The sequence below is a fragment of the Phyllostomus hastatus genome, unplaced genomic scaffold, assembly GCF_019186645.2.
Source record: "Phyllostomus hastatus isolate PE091 unplaced genomic scaffold, TTU_PhHast_1.1 phas_scaffold_12, whole genome shotgun sequence".
NCBI classification, from domain to species: domain Eukaryota; kingdom Metazoa; phylum Chordata; class Mammalia; order Chiroptera; family Phyllostomidae; genus Phyllostomus; species Phyllostomus hastatus.
In genome coordinates, this window is record NW_025334007.1 from 14,754,351 (window position 1) to 14,774,537 (window position 20,187).

Consider the following 20,187-nt stretch of genomic DNA (forward strand, 5'->3'; position numbering starts at 1 on the left):
CCGAAGTACCCAACCTAAGAAAGACTTACACCTATTTCTTAAGAATATAAGCCATATATAAAAATCAACTCAACTGTTAATTGAACACTGACTGCATGTAGAAGATTAAAAATGAAAGGTGATTCAGAGTCCTTTCCCAGCTAAGATAGAATAATAGGCACCAGAATTACATTCTTGCCAGATACACCAAAAAATGGACAAAATGTGTGAAAAATGGTTTTCATGACATTAGCATCAGGAAACAAAAGACAATGACCTCTGAGAGAGAAAAAAAGAACAAATGAGATAAGCCCTATGATTGCTCCAGCTTACTGCATGGAGAAAGGAGTCCAGGAAAGTCCTGGCAGATTCCCGAGTTGATAATATAGTGTTTAGAGGCCAAGGCAGCAATAGTTAGGTGGGCAGAACACCAAAGAGGTGAAGGCTACAGCAAAAGAGAACTCTAGAGCTCTACAGAGGGCCCCCTTCAGTATTCAACTGAGTACGGGTCCAAACATGCATATGAAACAAGGAATATCAGAGAAGCTTAAAGGGAAAAATCCCTGGAGATCACACAGAGCCAAGAATAGTGCCCATTTATAGTGGGAAACATAATTCATGGGAGTTTGGATAGAATATGAAAAAGGCTTTTGTCTTAGTAGTGGGAGTGGAAATAGCACTATACTATATAACACTCTAATCTCACCTAACTATAGTTAAAAGCAAGACCCTAAAGTATCAAACTGTTTTTAAGTTTCTTAACTGTACCCCAGAACAAAGCTCATAAATACAGGAATCCAAAAATACGTGGTACCCCACATGGTAAAATTCACAATGTTTGACATCCTGTAAAAAATATTACCAGGCATGGAAGGAAGCAGGACAATAACCCAAATTTTTAAAAAGATTTAAAAATTCAATCAATTAAAATCAATAAAGCATGAAATGACACAAATGCAAGGATATTAAAAAATATAACTATTTTATATGTTCAGAATACAGGGGTAGGCAAAATGAGGTTTACAGTTATGAGGACACAAAACAGTTTATTTTTGTATTATTACTTATTAATTATTGTAGTATTTTCACTTGATCTTAGCCAAAGAGCTGAGAAGTGATTGTATTATTTTCCATATGAACAACTGTAAAGCTACTTTTACCCACCCTGTATAGAGGAAAGTTTGAACATTTCATATAGAGGCATGGAAGATTTTTAAGAAACCCAGCTTAAACTGCTAAAGATTAAAATTATATTGGCTAAGATGAAGAATACTCTTGATAGAATTAATGGCAGATTTAGATACAGCAAAAGAAAATATTAGTAAACTTGAAGAGTTAATAATAGAAACAATCTAAAGTGAAACACCTAGAGTTGAGGGGATAAAAAGAGAGCATTGGTGGTCTGTGAAACAATTCCAAATGGATAAATATATCTGTAATTTTCCTCTCCAAAGGAGAAAGGAAATGGAGAGGAGAAAAAGCATTTGAAGAAACAACGGACAAAAATTTTCAAATCTGATGAAAACTATAAACCCACAGATTCAAGAAGCTGAATAAATCCCATGCAAGAAATACAAAGGAAACTGCAGTAACACACATCATAATCAGTTTCTTTAAAACCATTGGTAAAGAGAAAATATTAAAGACAGCCAGAAGAGAAAACACATATTAAGTACAGGGGAACAAAGATAACAGATTTCTCATCATAAACAATGCAAGTCAGAGGACAATGGAGCAATATCTCTACAGTACTAAAAGAAAAACTGTCAACCTCAAATACTATACCCAGCAAAAATATTTTTTTTAAATGGAAGCAAAGTAAACACTTTTTCAGGCATACAAAACATGAAAGCATTCATTAAAGCAGGCCCGTATACAAGAAATAATAAAGGAAAATAATAGAAGATGAAAAATCTTTATCTATGCAAAAGAAGAACACTGGAAATAGTAATTGTATGGGTAAATTTTTTTTTAATTTTTTATTTATTTTTAGAGAGGGAAGGGAGGGAGATGAGAGAGAGAGAGAGAGAGAGAGGGAAAGAGAGAGAGAGAGAGATCAATGTGCGGTTGCTGGGGGTTCTGGCCTGCAACCCAGGAATGTACCCTGGCTGGGAATCGAACCTGGGACACTTTGGTTCCCAGCCCGTGCTCAATCCACTGAGCTACGCCAGCCAGGGCTGTATGGGTAAATTTAAAAGTAATTTCTCATGATGTAAGTCTCTCTCTCTTTTTAAAGATTTTATTTATTTATTTTTAGAGAGGGAAGGAAGGGAGAAAAAGAGAGAGAGAAACATCAATGTGCAGTTGCTGGGGGCCTTGGCCTGCAACCCAGGCATGTGCCCTAACTGGGACTTGAACCTGCGACACTTTGGTTCGCAGCCCACGCTCAATCCACTGAGCTATGCCAGCCATGGCTTGTAAGTCTCTTTAAAAATAACAAAAATGTGGGGAGGAGTTTATAACATACAAAAGTAAAATACTTGAAAACAATAACACAAGAGCCAGATGGGCAGAAATGATATACCATGGGAAGGTATTTTTGTTCCATAGGAAATACTATAATATCACTTGAAGGTAGACTATGGTAAATTAAAGATGTATACTGTAAGTTGTAAAGCCAACACTATATTAACAACTAAATTAATACCTAAAAATTAATACCTAAAAAGTTAAAAAGGCACAATGGAGATAAAAATGGTATTATAAAAATTACTCAGTTAATCCACAAAATAGGAGAAAAAGACGGAAAGGAGCAAATAACAGATGGGGACAATATAAAGTAAATGGAAAGATGGTAGATACAAACCCAACCACATCTACAATCACACATGTGGTGTAAAGACTCTAAGGTTGACCCCAATTATCTCTGTCTCCTTGTATTCATGCCCTTATATAATCCTCTCCTTTTACATATAGGTGGGGCCGTGACTTGCTTCTAACCAATAGAATATTGGATGTCACCTCCATGATTGTTACATAAGATTGTAACTTCCATCGTGAAAGTAGACCCTACTGACTATCTCCCTTGCTAGCTTTGATAAAGTAAGCTTCTTTGTGAAGGTATCTATGTGGCAAGGAACTGAGTGACCTTCATTCTGACAGTACGCAAGGAAGAGAATCTGCCAACAACCACATTAGTTTAGAAATAGATTTTTTCTCAGTTGAGCCTCAGATGACACCTAAGCCCTGCCTAACGCTTTGACTGCAACCTTGTGAAATATACTAAAGCAGAGAACTCGGCTAGGTTATGCCTGAAATACTGACCCACAGAAAATAGTGAGATAAGCAATGTGTGTTGTCTGAAGCTGCTAAGTTTGTGGTGATATTATTCTGCAGAAATAAATTACTAATAAAACATTAAAAGCAAATGGTTCAAATGCCCAATTAAATGGAGAGTTTCATATTGGATTAAAAGGAACAAGACCCAACTATATGCTAATTTTAAGAAATGTACTTTAAATAGAAAGACACAGACAGGTTAAAAAGAAAAAGATGAGAAAAGATATACCATGGGGAAACCTCAATAAAATTGTGGATTTGTTTATTTCTGCTCATACATCTATCAATTTTTAATTCATTTGATAATTCTGTTACCAGGTGCATAGAAGTTTAGGATTGTAATATTCTCTTCCTGCCTCTTTTTTTCCGCAAACAGGTTTTTCCAAAGACCACACACCTACCAGTACAAACAAATAATGTACTATTTTTGCATCCTCTTCCTGCTAGAGACAAATACTCATCTGGCAATAAAACTGCAGTTGATGAGCAGTTATTCTCATTTTATAACACACTATGAATTGACTAATAAAATAAATAACTCAGGAGAAAGCAATAGACATAAAGATACATGTACTTTATGGCCTGAAAGTTCAATAAAGTGCCTCCCCCATTAGCAAAGGGATTTTTCATTTTAGAAAACTGGCTGAGAATGTTATAATTTGGGGGACTTGCCACATAAAAGAAATATGCTGCTTGTAGTCATATGCCTGGGATGAAGAACCAACAGCATGACCACATAGAATAATGCCCTTTCTGAGCCATTATAAGAAAACCAATGAGAAATATGGGGAGCTTTCTGTGGGAGCATGCATTGAGTGGTTTTATGACATTTACACAAGGCTATTATTTTTAAAGGTACTGACTGAGAAAATTTGCTAGTGACACACAAGGAGTATTATCTACTCAAAAATTGCATGAGATTTTCTAGGGCCAAGTTCAACCACTGTTGACAAACAAACAGAAGAAATCTACTATTATACTGTATCTCTGAGGTCAAATTTCAACTGTTTTGTGAACGGTTAAGAAATGTGTTCAGTTATTTTCCTGTCATTGCTGTTAACAAGGACCCAAATTATCAGCACCTCTTATAGTCCCTGACCTTTTAAAATAGTATAATGATGTTGTAAAGACAGCAAAGAGCACACACATTGTCATTCTGTCAACTCATAGCTACAAGCTTGTTAATTGAAACATCTCTATATAATTAATGCAGAAAGTTCAAGTCATTAAAAGGAAACAAAACAAACTTTTATTTTCCAATGTATCATTTTCAAAGAACACATTGAATATTTTGAAAGATACTCTGAACAATGGAAAACCATTTCCATAAAAAGGATTCCTTTCACAGGCATCTGTCTCTTCTTTGGTTCATGGGGACATTATCCCAATGAAACATTTTAATGGGGCTCAAATAAGTATAAGAAATATACAATGTATTATTGCATGATCATTTTTAATCATGTACTGGTGAGTTATTAACAGAAAGACTTATTTTCAAGTGTTTATTGACAACATCAGGTCAAAACCACTGTGAAACAGTAGAAGGAGTTATTGCGGTCAGAATACCTGAGCTAATCCCAGATCACCATTTTCTAACTATATAAGTGGGTCTGTCATTCATTGTATCTGAGCCTTCTCTGGAACACATAGTATTTCTAGCCTGGCTTTCCTTCATGTGGAAATCCTAAGTTGAAGAAGAAGAGCAACCTACTTTTGATCCAGATATATGGCTGTGGTGGTGTCAAAATATATCCACAAATTAGCCCTGGCTGGTGTAGCTCAGTGGATTGAGCGCGGGCTGTGAACCAAAGGGCTGCCAGTTTGATTCCCAGTCAGGGCATATGCCTGGGTTGCAGACCAGGTCCCCAGTATGGGGCGCGTGAAAGGCAACAACACATTGAAAAAGAAAAAAAATATGTCCACAGCTTATTTGATACTCCTTCCTTCAAAAGATGGAACTTAATTCCTCACCTCTTAAATATGGGCTATATTTAGTGACTCACATCTAATAAATAGAATGGTAGAAGTGACAGTTTATCACATGTGAGATTAGGATATAAAAGGCACTATTACTTCCTCCTTGCTCTCTTCCTTTGATCATCTACTCTAGGGGAAGAGTTGTGTAGACCAGGGGTCCCCAACCTCCAGCCACAGACTGGTACCAGCTTGGGCCTGTTAGGAACCAGGGGGCACAGCAGGAGGTGAGCTTGAATGTAATGCACTTGAATTACCCCAAAACCATCCTCCTACCCCAGTCTGTGGGAAAATTGTCTTCCACAAAACCTGTCCCTGGTGCCAAAATGGTTGGGGACCATTGGTATAGATAGTCAAGCAGCCCCATGAAGAGGCCCATATGGCAAGAAACTGGGACCTCCTGCCAACAACAGCAGTTTTATTTTTAGTAGTGAAAACTAGAAACAACCCAGGTGTCCACCAATAAGAGAATGGATAAGCAAACTATGATATATTCAATAATGGAATACAACTCAGCAATAGAAGAATTGAGCCACCAATGCACACTATAACATGCATGAATCTCAAAAGCATTATGATGAGTGAGAGAAACAGAACGCAAAAGAATATATATTGTATGATTCCATTTATATAAAGGTAAAGAACAGGCAAATCCCATCTGTAGTGGAAAATAATTAGGTCAGTGGTTTCCTGGTGGGCAAGAGGGTGTGAGGTAGGGATGGTGTTTGCTTGAAGGAACTTTCTGGAGTGATGGCAATGTCCTATGCCTTAAGGGGGGATTGTACTCTTCCAAACTCAGTGGATGTACATGTAAGATTGGTGTATTTCATTCTATGTTAAATTTATATCAAAAGTAAAGCTTTAGACACATATTGGCAATATGAATGCTCTAACTGGTGATATAAATGCTGAAGTATATGAAGGGAGTGGAGAGATAGATGTCTTCCATTTAGTTTGAAATGTATTAAAAGTAAGATGAGTTGATATAGGTGATAATCAAGCAAGCAAAATATAAATGATAGGATTTAGGTGATGGTATAAATATATTCAGCATTAGATTCTTTCAAGGGAGTGGGAGCCAGATGAAGGAAGGTGAAGGGATCACAGAACATATATGCATGACCCATAGACACAGATGACAGTGTGGTGATGGCCAGAGGGGAGTGGGGTGGGGAGGGGGAAGGACAGGGGAAGATGTGGGCAAAGGGTGGGAGGGGGAAATAGGGGCATCTGTAATGGTGCCAACAATAAAAATAAAGTAAAAAAAGTTCTTTCTGGATTGAGCTCGGGCTTCGAACCAAAGTGTCGCAGGTTCGATTCCCAGTCAGGGCACATGCCTGGGTTGCAGGCCATGGTCCCCAGCAACCACACATTGATGTTTCTCTCTATTTCTCCCTCCCCTCCCTCTCTAAAAAATAAATAAATAAAATCTTTAAGCCCTGGCTGGCATAGCTCAGTGGATTGAGCTCATGCTGGGAACTAAAGTGTCCCAGGTTCGATTCCCAGCCAGGTACATTCCTGGGTTGCAGGCCATAACCCCCAGCAACCGCACATTGATGTTTCTCTCTCTCTCTCTCTCTCTCTCTCTCCCCCACCCTTCCCTCCCTAAAAATAGATGAATAAAATCTTTTAAAAAAAAAGTTCTTTCAACTTTGCAGTATGTTCAAACATTTTCACAATAAAACAATATTTAAAATTAAAAATATATACCTAGTAATGTTGGTATCTTTTCAAGTTAATTAAATTTTCCCCCAAAAGTAGAATAGTTTATTGATCTGGAGCTCAATATAAAATAATTAGGTCTGATTCATTGGGCACTCACTACAAACATATAACAGTTATTTATGGAGTATTTACTATGTACTAGGCACTTGAAGAGAGTGAAGATGGCCCTGGCTGGCGTAGCTCAGTGGATTGAGCTCAGGCTGCGAACCAGGCATCACAGGTTCGATTCCCAGCCAGGGCACATGCCTGGGTTGCAGGCCATGGCCCCCAGCAACCACACATGGATGTTTCTCTCTCTCTCTCTTTCTCCCTCCCTTCCGTCTCTAAAAATAAATAAATAAAATCTAAAAAAAAAAAAGAATGGGGGACTGATAACAAATTGGGTTGGCCAAAAAGAAGAAGAGAGAGAGAGAGGAGTGAAGATGCAGAACACTCCACTCAGTAGTTATCTACTTCCACCCACAGTAACGTATTTGGAAAGGAATGCTTTGGGGAAATGAGGTACGACAAGAAAGCCGTTCATTCAAAGCTGTTTTTTAATGTCATGCATTTCCCATTAAAGAAGCCATTTTCAACGTGGAAAATTAATACTGTTAAATGGGAAATAATTGCACAAGTTCTAGTGTCAGTTTTAAATTGTTCCTTGAACGTTTTTGATCTTGGGAGCCGAAAAATTGGGACCGAAGGAAAGAGAGGGCTTCACTAACATAACATGTGATTTTTAAAATGTTGGTGTTATGCTGACAGACTGAGAGACCTCCAAATGCCGTTTCCTCACAAGAAGCTATTATGTACAGTGTTCAAACGGGGCTGGAGGACCTAGCAACAGAAGGGAAAAAAGGTTTCCAAGGTGAGAGGGCTGCTTGTTTCAGAGCTCAACTTCAAATTGCTGTGCCTCGAGGTCTTGACCAGGAAAATGAACAGCCAACTAGTACCTCAGCCTAATAGCAGGTCTTGTTTCCCTAAATGATACCGGATTTATTACATACATATCTTTAAATACATGATTTTCCAGTGTGATTCAAGCTATATCTTGAGGTGGAGCACAAACACTGATAAATGTTTTTGTATGTAAATATATCCTGGTCTGTGAATCTTCTGCTTCTCTCAGATACAAAAGCAAAGTTTTAAGCTGGGAATCGTAAATAACCCCAGTTATGTGCTGCTCCAATTCACATTACGGCACTAAATGTGACACTCAGTAATTTAGATGTTAGGATACATGGTCGGAGAAAAGGAAGGGGCTGAAAATTTGCCAACCAGAGAATTTGAAGCCCCGCCTGATACTCTCAAGCAGCACTGAATGCTTTGAAATGTACTTAGGCTTCATGACTCAGTTTTCCCTTCTTTTTTCTTGGAGACTATCCTACTCCCTCCTTTGTCCAAATTAACCATCGAAGTTTCTATTATTTGAAAACCTTATTGAAACATCTTCATTTCCTTCAGCGGCCTGGAGGAGGACTGTCTTGAACATCATCTTCGTCTTTCCTTTAATCTCCCCTCTCTTCCCTAAGTATCAGCGATATCTTTGAAGGGGGGAAGTCATAAAAAGGACTATTTTTATAGATAGAAATCGAAATGGGCTAAGACACTTGCCAGCATTTGTTTCAGATGTGATGGATATGTTGGATGAGTAATTTCGAGAATTTGCAGATTCTCTAAATTCGAATTTGAAGTATTTTCATCATGTAGGCAGGGAAACCACATCCTTGTCTTCTCTCTGCTGCTTCTATGAAACACTGCCCAATGTCCACAGTATGAGCCCAGGAATAAACCTGTGTGTGTGTGCGTGTGTGTGTGTGTGTGTGTGTGTGAGAAATACAGGCAGACCCAGCTGAGCTCAGTGATGTTGAGCTGCCTAGATGCTTACAAAGTACTGGAATCACCTATTCAATAGCTCTTACTGCACTCTGCCTCCCTCCCTCCCTCTCTCTCTCTCTCTGCCTCTCTCTCTCTCTCTCTCTCTCTCTGTGTCTCTCTCTCTGTCTCTCTCTCTCCCCTGCCCTCCAATCACAAAAATGCCCTCCAACAGACCAAGGAAAAAATTCAAGTCCACTATAAACAGTTCTCATGCCCTGATAAAATATAACACATGCCCATGAGCGCGCACATGAATGTTTTTCCTGTTTGTCCCTAAGGGCTTCACCACATCACAGGCTCTATCATGTGAGTAGAAATCATAAGTAAGGAGATGTTGCTCCATGAGACAAAAGCAAAAATCAGGCTCAGAACGTACATTTTCTTTTTACTTTAATCTGGTTCTTAAATATCTGTTTGACCTGGTCACTCGCCGTCTTGAGACTTGGTGTCTCAAGTCATAGGACCATAGGACACAGGACAAAGTCATAGAGATGAATGCTCTTCATCTCTACCAATCCCTACCCCGCAATTCACACCCTAAAACTGACCCAGGCAACAGGTCCTTATTTTATCCACCACTTTCTCTGGTTGGCTCTCTTGCAACTCTCTTGACAGGAAGAAAGTGTCTCTTGTATTCAGTCTTGCCCCAAAGCATTTGTAGACTAAATTCATTAGCTTTTCCCTCAAACTTAATTCAGCTACTGAGCCAACCCAAACCTCTTTATATTACCATTAGTCCTTGCTGATGCCGCTGTATTTTTCCAACTTTTATGTGGAAATCTATGGGTTTTCTTAGCCATTGCTCAATGAAAAACACAATCAAATTCTTCCTTCACTATTGGTTGAGAATTCAAAAGATAACATTTGGTTTTTACAAACAATACTTTTACCTCATAATTGCTGCTCTAATACGGATTCATTTTGGCCTCAAGTGACCAAACTCAGTTTGAATTTACTTAAGCACAAGAAGGGGGAGTTTTGGGGGCTTATATCATTGACAAACCCAACGATTACCTGGTAGGAGCCCAGAAATAAGTCTCTTTCCACTTCCTGGCCTTTTCTTCTTCTGTGTGAATTTTATTTTCTGACAATTCTCCCCTAGAGGTGACAAAGATGATCACCAATAGCTCCAAGATCACATCCTGCCTGCTTTGCCCTACCATCACAGAGAAATACACCAGCCAATGTCCCAAGGAAGGTTATGAAGATAAGCTGGCAATGGTTGCCTGTGCTCCCCATGCCCTGGACAATAATCTATGTTTCTGGATTTCCTCTATGAGTCCCAGCAGAGCAACTGAGCTTTGAGTCAGAGAGAAGAGAACACTGCAGCTAGAAAGATAGCAAGCTCAAAAGGAACACCTCTGATTTCCTGTGGTACATGTTTTCTCCCACCAGCCTGTTTTTAGGAAGGTACAAAAAAGAGCCTGCTGCTCTGGCAATCGGCAGGTTCCGATTCAGGAGTCTAGGGATGAACACACACATTAGTGAGAGCTGGGGGACACCGAAGATAAAAAAGGAGAAAATGACCGTAACCTTCTAAAACCATGTCTGCTCCTTCATTCTCTAATCCAGAGGAGCCATGAAGGTTTCAGAACAAGTAAAAATGGTCATGTGCAGGCCTCTAGAGACTTGCAGTTCTCCCAGGTTAAGATTCAAGAGACCCACACAAAATTATCTAGAGTGAGGCTTGGTGGTGGTGACAGCTATTTATTTAATTCAAACCTCTTTAAAGATTATATTAAATAGACTCTAGCAACTTTCATATTTGAAGTTCAAAAGTTCGAAATCCAGTTTTTGTGATTTTCATTTAAACATAAGGTGATGGTGGTTTTAAAATCATTGTCCCTGAAGTTTTATAAAAAAGAATGCAGCTATAAGTAAAGCACATTATTTTTAAGACCTCAATTTGAAATGAAATGCAGACTTTCTAGATTTTAATGTGTCATAAGCCACCAATTTCATAAAATTGCATCCACGTTTCAAAGCTTATATTGCCCCATGGAAGCAGTGCCTTGGAAAAGCATGAAGCATTTGATTCTCTGTTACCTTCATTTACTCAAATGTAGACAGGTTTTCATATGTAATCCCTTTAAAAATATTATAAAAGCACTTTGTACTATCATTCTAGTATGGATGGAACATATTAAAGGCATTAATTTCATTGAACTACAGGAAAATTTCAGATCATAGGAGGATGAGAAGCTAAGAAAAATGAAACATTTTCCTGGTGCTTAATGTGGCTTCAATCCCATTGAAATAGCCAAAGTTTTGACAAAGCAGATAACCTCTCTCTGTAGGTAAGGCCCCCTATAAAATGAAGATAATTATTATAGGAGTGGAAGATAGTTTGTACTTCAAATGATACATACAGATAGTTATCAAGATTTTTATATATGCATATATATACATATATATATATAATATTCATAGCAAAGTGACCATTAAATCTTCAATATTTGTATGCAACAAGAGCAGACAAACCTCTAAATTTCACCAGTTTTCATGGCTTTCAAGAGCTTCAGGCTTAATAAATCTAGAAAAGGTAGGAACTAAGGAGAAGTCAAAATGTTGATTTAAATAAAAAATGTCATTATGTAAGACAGAGAAAATAATAGGGATAAAATTCTAAATTCTTTTATTTCCTAAAAATGTTACTTCTGTCCTTTCTAAACACTAGTTTGATATCTACAGCTGAGAATGTGGTTGCCAATCTCCACACTGATCCCCTACAAATTGCTATCTCCTGGTACATGCCCCTGTATAGGCCCCTCCCACACTGAACAGAGCTGACTTATGGAACCAATAAAGTATTACAGAAAAGATGGAGCATGGCATTAACAGTCTGGGTCATAAAGACATTGTGGCTTCTTGTCTTGCGGTCTCTTAAATCACTCATTCTGGGGGAACCCAGCTGCCATGTCATTATGAGACTCAAACAGCAATTGGAGAGGCTTACATGGCAAGGAATTGAGGCTTCCCGCCAGTAGCCATGGGAGTGAGCCATCTTATAAACCCCCAGCCACAGTCAAGCCCTCAGATGACTATAGCTCCAGCAGATATCTTAACTGAAACCTTATGAGAGGCCCTGAGCCAGAACTACACAGCCAAGATGTTCTTTCACTGCAGCAATATTTACAATTGCCAAGATACGAAAACAACCTTAGTGTCCATCAATAGACCAGTGGACCAAAAAAAAAAAAAAAAAGTGGTACATATGAGGTCTGTCCAGAGTGTATCCAGCCATGTAATATGAAAAATAGAGACATTTATTGAAGAAGGTACAAGACACAAGAAACATTGTACACAGGACAATGATGCCTCAGCCCCCTTCAAAGTAGGCACTTTGGGACCTCACACAGTTCCCCCAATCACCATCAGCTGCCCATTGTATTTTCTTGAATCTCATGCATGGTCTGAACTCTCTTCCCTTTCAAAAGTTATTTTAGTTTTGGGAAAAGCCAGATGACATGGGGCACCAAATCTGGACTGTAGGGGACTTGAGTCACCTGGATGATGTGATGTTCCACCAAAAAACTGTACAAGATGTGATACATGAACAGGCACGTTGTCATGATGAAGCTGCCAGTCACCAGTTGCCCATAGCTGGGTACTTCTGAACCATCTGAATACTTGCTGAGGAAGAATGTTCAAGCTTCATGCAAAATTTGATGCAGACTCATTGCTCTACTCACGCTGTCATTTTGAATGTAATGACCACAGTATACACGCTCACTCAATGGTGTCTACCACCCCCACTGATTAGCACAGTGAACTCGTCATTGTTCATGTGTGTGCATTCCAGTCCACTCCCCTTGGCTGCCAGGTTACTTGATATTGCACCAATTGTTCTTATTATATTAACCATGGCTGGACTTTTTCTAGACCGACCTCGCCATCTATACAATAGAGTACTGCTCAGCCATAAAAAAAAAAAAATGAAATCTTGCCATTTACAACAATGTGGATGGGTCTAGAGGGTATTATGCTAAATGAAACAAGTCAGAGAAAGACAAATACCATGATTGACTTATATGTGGAATCTAAAAAAACAAGTACAAACAAAATAGAAACAAGCTCATACTTGCAGAAAAACTGATGGCTGTCAGATGGAGGGGGTGGTTGGGGGACTGGGTGAAAAAGGTGAAGGAATTAAGAAGCACCAATTGCCAGTTATAAAAATAGTTGTGGCACAGAGACTATAGTTAATACTAGTGTAATAACTACGCATGGTGTCAAATGGGCATCACACTTATCAGAGTGTTCATTTCACAAGGTATATAAATGTCTAATCACTAGGTGTTCACCTGAAGCTAATATAATATTATGGCAACTATAATTGGAAAGTACATTAAAAATATTTTTTAAAATTCTCAACCCACAGTAACTATGAGATAATTGAGTTTGCGGTTTTAAGCTGCTAAGTTTTAGAGTAATTTATTATGCATAATACAAAACTAATGCAGAGATTTTCAGTACAGCTTAGGATTACAAATATTATAAAAATCTTTTTTAAAATCAATTGATGAATGGTTAACTTGATCGATGATGTTATTCCTGTGCCAGGATCTTTGACAATTGTCACATAGGGCTCCAGCTGGTGGAAGTCCTTTTAATAATAATCACAAACTTGAAACAAATAAGATAATTTGATAATCCTTCACAGAGCATTCAAAGTGTTTTACCACTGCAAATAACATGTTAATGGGAGGTTTTCCACACAACTGGGCTAAACACTCCTAGTTCAAAGAGATAAAATTGAAAAGGTTGATTCTCTGTTTATTCAAGAAATAGCATTTTCTGAAAATTGTCTGGAAAAGAATTCAGGCACTTGATGGTGCTGGCAGCAATACTGTTATTGAAGAGCTACTATTTGGAACTGCCAAAAATATTTCATTTTCTCTGATTATCATGAATTCAATCAGAAGAGACTCAGTAAAACAGGTAAATGCAAGCATAGACTTTCAAACCCTTAATATAACTATGACTCTGTAACAAATAAAAATATAAATATGAAACAGTCTCAGCGAATAGGGGGAACACGAGGGATTTGGGGGGAAGTGAAACTATTCTGTATGATACTACACTGGTCGATACATGTCATTTTACATTTGTTCAAACCCATAGAATATACAGTATCGAGAGAAACCCCTAATGGAAACTATGGACTTTGGGTGACAATGTGTCAGTGCCGGTCCATTAATTTGAACAAATGTACCGCTTTGGTGGGGGATCTTGATGGTGGCGGAAGCTGTGGGAAGGGAGGAAGTAGGCAGACAAAGACTCCATACTTCATGCTCAGTTTTGCTGTGAAAGTACAACTGCTCTAAAAAAGGAAGTCTATTAATAAGAGGGAAAACGTAAGAGGTTTCTGCCATGCAAGAGTTTTAATCATTTGTTCAACAAATAATCACTTGGTTTTTCTTTTTCTATCTTTTTACATTATGCCTTTTTGTGTCTTTATGCTTTATATATGTCTCTTATAAACAATACATAATCTAATCTAAGAAGCTCTATCTTTAAGGAGGAATGTTGAACCATCTATACTTATTGTTACTACAAATACATATGGATTTCTTTTAATTATTTAGAGTGTTATATCTACCTACATTTTTCTTTGCTTCTTATTCCCTCTTTTTAGATTTTCCATTTATTTGGAAAATATACATCTTATCTATTATTTTAGAAGGATCTAATAAAACTACTTGACTTTAATATTTAGAGTAAAATTACAGGTTTATACTCCTGACAATTCAAGGCACTTTAGTTCCATACAGGCACATCCGCAGTCTTCCATGATAGGTCATATAAAATTGAATTCCACTTTATTTTGAAACCTACTCCCCAAATACTCATTATTACTCTTATTACTGTGATTTTTTAAAAAGTCATTGGTGCCCTGGCTGGCATAGCTCAGTGGATTGAGCGCGGGCTGCGAACCAAAGCATCGCAGGGTCGATTCCCAGTCAGGGCACATGCCTGGGTTGCAGGCCATGACCCCCAGCAACTGCACATTGATGTTTCTCTCTCTCTCTCTTTCTCCCTCCCTTCCCTCTCTAAAAATAAATAAATAAAATCTTTTTTAAAAAGTCGTTGGTTATTTATTTATTTATTTATTTGCATTGAATTGATTGGAGTGACATTGGTTAATAAAATTATATGCATCCCAGGTGTACAATGCTATAATACATCATCAGTATATTATATTATGTGTTCACCACCCCAAGCTAAATCTTCCGTCACCATTTATCCCTCCTGTACCCTCTTCTACCTTCCTCACCCTTCTTTCCCTCTGGTCATCACCATCCTGTTGCCTATACCTATAAGGATTTTTCTTTTGCTTAATCCCTTCGCCTTTTTTACCCAGCCCCCCAAACCCCTTCCCCTCTGACAGCTGTCAGTCTGTTTCCTGTATCGATGAGTCTGTTTGTATTTCGTTAGTCAGTTTACTTTATTCATTAGATTCCACATATGAGTGAAATCATATGGTACTTCTCTTTTTCTGACTGGCTTATTTCAATTAGCATAATAGTCGCCAGGTTCATCCATACTGTTGCAAAAGGTAAGATTTCTTTCTTTTTTGCAGCCAACTATTCCATCGTACAAATGTACCATAGCTTTTTTATCTGCTCATCTACCGATGGGCACTTGGGCTGCTTCCAAATCTTGGCTATAGTAAATAATGCTGCAATAAGCATAGGGGTATATTCTTTTGAATCAGTATTTTGAGTTTCTTTGGATATATTCCCAGAAGTGGAATCACACACACATGAATAATCGTTGGTTACTTAAAGTTACCAACATGTTTGCCAATTTCTTTCCTGAACATAGCTTCTGGGACAGTGATCCTTCTTTCTGGGTTTGATTTCCATCTTATTACATGAATTATTTGTGAATGGTCAACTCTCTTGGACTTTATTGGGGAAAAAATTTTTATTTAACCTTTAGCCTTAATACATTGTAATGTGATTTTTCTTTATTTTATTTTATTTATTTATTTTTAGAGAGAGGGCAAGGGAGGAAGAAAGAGAGAAAGAAACATCAATGTGTGGTTGCCTCTCATGTGGCCTCCACTGGGGACCTGGACCGCAACCCAGGCATGTGCCCTGACTGGGAATCGAACTGGCGGCGACCCTTCGGTTCGCAGCCTGCACTCAGTCCACTGAGCTACACCAGCCAGGGCATAATGTGATTTTTCAAAAAGGTTCCTGCTAGTCATTTGAACATTTTCAGACATTTAATTGCCCCTCAATCTCTTCTTTTTCTAAAACTCACATTAACATGTATTGAGCATTCTCATTCTATTGCATGTGCTTTAAACTCTATTTCACAATTTTCTCTGTGTGAGCTGAATTTTTTTCTATGTGAACTGAATTCTGGGTAAATATTTAACTTTATATTCCAATTTCCTAATTATTTCTTTAGTCATGTTTTATCAGAAGCTCAACTTGGCTCAGCTATGAATAGCATGTATATAGTCAGATTATTGAGCTAACTGAAATTATAACAAAACTATACTGGAAAAATGGGTGTATAGGAAATTTTCATGTGTATGGTGAGGGTGAAGAGATCTGAAGGGAGTCAAGCCTGATTTAGGATAGTGGAAAATAATTAAATAATCCGTACAAATTTAAAAAGTAGCAATATAAGCATTTATTAAAGCTATAGAGATAAACACCAAAAAAATACAAATTAAGAAGTTGAAAATATTGCCTCTAAATTAAGGAAAATGGGTAATGGGGGTTGGGGAGAGGAGCTTGAAACTAATAGTCATAGTAAGTGTTGGATAGTACAGTATTTGACTCTTTCAATTACATACAGGAATAGCTAATTTAAAAAGAAAGAAAACCAAAACTTTTAAAAGGTGGATGAATGAAAATGGAACTGCTGGGAAGAGTTGTGCAGATTTAAAAGTCAAATAAGAGGGATGAACAGATAGAACGCAGAGGAATCTTAGGGCAGTGAAACTATTCTGTGTGGTACTGTAATGGTGGATACATGTCATACATTTGTCCAAACCCATGGAGTGCTCAACACCAAGACTGAATCCAATGTAAACTATGGATCTGGGTGATTATGACGTGTCAGTGTAGGTTCATCTATTGTAACAAATGTACCGCTCTGGTGGGGGTGTTGGTAATGGGGGAGCTGTGCAGGAGGAGTGGGATAGAGCAAGGGGTACGTATATTGGAAAACTCTGTACCTACCCCTCAATTTTGCTGTGAACCTAAAAAAAATAAAGCCTATTAAAAAAACTCAAATTAAAAATAGAATGTTACCCCAATTGTGACTTGAAAGTATAATAGTGCCCTGGCTGGTGTAGCTCAGTGGATTGAGCACAGGCCTGTGAACCAAAGGGTCACTGGTTCAATTCCCAGTCAGGGCACACGCCTGGGTTGCAGGCCAGGTCCCCAGTAGGGGGGCACATGAGAGACACACACTGATATTTCTCTCCCTCTCTTTCTCTTTCCCTTCCTCTCTCTAAAAGTAAATAAATAAATAAAATCTTTTTTTTTAAAGAAAGTATAATAGCAAGGAAAGATGACATTCTCTAGGTATTTTCAGTAAATTCTACACTTTTGCTGACTATGTATCTTTACCACCAATTTGCCATGTTTAAGTTTGTAAAAAGAAACCCCACAATCTACATTTGTTTCTAAATCCCATACTGTAATTTATAAAGTTTGAAAAATATGTAAGTACCAGTGGGAAAATTTTTGTTAATAAAATGGCTTGCTATTTTTACCTATTTTAATTTGAAAACTGCTAGTTAATATTTTTCTCCCTTTAGAAAAATAACATTTTCTCTTGTAATATATAATCTTCATTATAGTTTTCCATGACCATTTATCCCCCTTATATCCCCCCAGCAATCCCCACACTGTTGTCCATGCCCATGAGTCCTGTTTCCTTTTTGCTCAATCCCTCCACCCCGTAATCTCCCACCCCACTAGCTGCCATCTGTTCTCCATCTGAGTCTGTCTCTGCTTTGCTTCAAAATAATATTTTTCTAATTGTAGCAGCAAATCATTAATTTTGCTGGTAATGCAACAAATTTGGAGATACTTATCCACCATTAAACTGTTCTGTATACCTGCTTGGTTAAAATGACAACTTTTGCCCTGGCTGGCGTAGCTCAGTGGATTGATCGCGGGCTGTGAACCAAAGTATCGCAGGTTCGATTCCCAGTCAGGACACATGCCTGGGTTGCAGGCCATGACCCCCAGCAACCGCACATTGATGTTTTTCTCTCTCTCTCTCTTTCTCCCTCCCTTCCCTCTCTAAAAATAAATAAAATAAAATAAAATGACAACTTTCTCCCCAAAGTAGCGGAAGTGGATCATGGAGAAACAACAAGGTTGTTTCTAATAAATGACAATGAACTCTAATAAAGTGCCTGTTACAGTTGTTCTGGTGACTCACTAGAGGCTTGCTAATGAAAAACTGGTTCAGTTATAAGGTGAATAAGTTCTGGAGATCTAATGTACAGCGTGGTGACTATAGTTAACAAACTGTATTGTATACATGGAAGTTGCTATGGGAGTAGATTTTAAATGGTCTCACACCTACACAAAAACGTAAATATCTGAGGTGATGAATGTGTTAACTCACCTCATTTCACAACATATATGTGTCTATGTGTGTGTATATGTGTGTGTGTATATATATATATCTCAAAGCATCACATTGTACACATTAAACTTATACATTATTTGACTAAATCTCAATAATACTGGAAAAAATATAAATCACAAATCTGACATTCTCCAAAAAGGAAGAAATTCCATTCTTGAAAACAAAAGTGAAAAACCTGGTGTTTGAGTGGTGGGTCCCCATGCACATTCGACAGGCTTATTGAGAAGTGTTATTTCTGTTTGGGGCCCATACACCCTGGCCACGGCATGATGTTCGTCTGCAACAATTGCAAGATGTTCAGGTTCTATAAATCCAAGTGTCATAAAAACTTTAAAAAGAAGCACCACCTGGCCTTGGCTGGTGTGGCTCAGTGGACTGATTACCAGCCTGTGAACCACAGGGTCGCCACTTCAATTCCCAGTCAGGGCACATGCCTGGGTAGTGGGTCAGGTCCCCAGTAGGGGGCGTGTGAGAGGCAACCACACATTGATGTTTCTCTCCCTCTTTTCCTCCCTCCCTTTCCCTCTCCCTGAAAATAAGTAAATAAATAAAATCTTTAAAAAAAAAGAAGCACAATCCTCACAAGGTCAAGTGGACTAAAGCCTTCTGTAAAACAGCTGGTAAAGAGCTTACAGTGGATAATTCATTTGAATTTGAAAAACATAGAAATAAAGCTGTCAAATACCAGTGAGAGCTGTGGAATAAAATGACGAAGAGAGTCAAAGAGATCAAACAGAAATGGCAAGTTAAATTTATAATGAACAGGTTGAAGAAAAATAAAGAACTATAGAACACTCAGGACATCAAAGAAGTCAAGCAAAACATTCATTTCATCCGGTCCCCTTCTGCACGCAAAGGAAAACAGCTGGAAGACAAAATGGTACAGAAACTAAAAGAGAATGTGGACATAGAAGTTGTTTCTGATGATCTTATTGTTTAACCATTTCTATGAGCACATTGGAAAATCTCTTTTAGAGACTTAGACATTTAAAGTTATTTATTTATTTATTTTTTTACATAAGGCGACTAACATGAAAAGGTGATTAAAATTACGTCTCTTCTACATTGCTATCTGCAAAATATCAGATAATATGGATGCTAGGCCGCATCTCAGTGTTAAACCTTCACTCATAGATTTACTTATGTAAATCATGAAAACTCTGTAAATACAAAGTGAATTGTGGTGATAACATGATCATGCCATTTGGATAATGGCACCATTTATGTAATACCTAATGATTAAAATTCATGGCTAGTGATACATAAAATAAAATTTGCTTTGCTGTAAAAATAGTCCCTTTATTAACATTAGAGAAGGAGGGGTACATTTAAGGAACTAACAATCTGTATGATAATTAGCTTCAAGTACTAATATCTTTTGTTTTGATTTCAGTGTTTCATGTTTTGGTTTATTAATATCTTAGAAGAACATAATGGCCTGATATATTGAAGTCTAATTCTCTTGGACTATTTTTACCTGTTTGAGCTGTTAGGATAGGCACCTGTGGATGCTGGGGGTGAGAGCTGAATAATCTTTCTGAAATGGCACTTTGCCCTCTAATTTCCCCTCTGGAGAAAATTCTAACTTGAGATTCCTGGTAGAACAAGCTTTATGTTTCCAGCTCAACAATGAGTTAGAAGCAGAGGAATCCAGAGCCTTTTCAATTTGTTTGTGTGCTTTTCTTTGAAAAAGTTAATTGTTTGGGGAAAAATTGAATTTATGGGTAGAATGTCTAT

The 20,187-nt window shown here is 37.8% G+C and overlaps 1 pseudogene; it reads left to right on the forward strand.

Moving 5' to 3' along the window:
* Window positions 1-16,874: 16,874 nt before the first annotated feature.
* Window positions 16,875-19,390, forward strand: LOC123829967 (annotated as a pseudogene).
* Window positions 19,391-20,187: the final 797 nt, after the last annotated feature.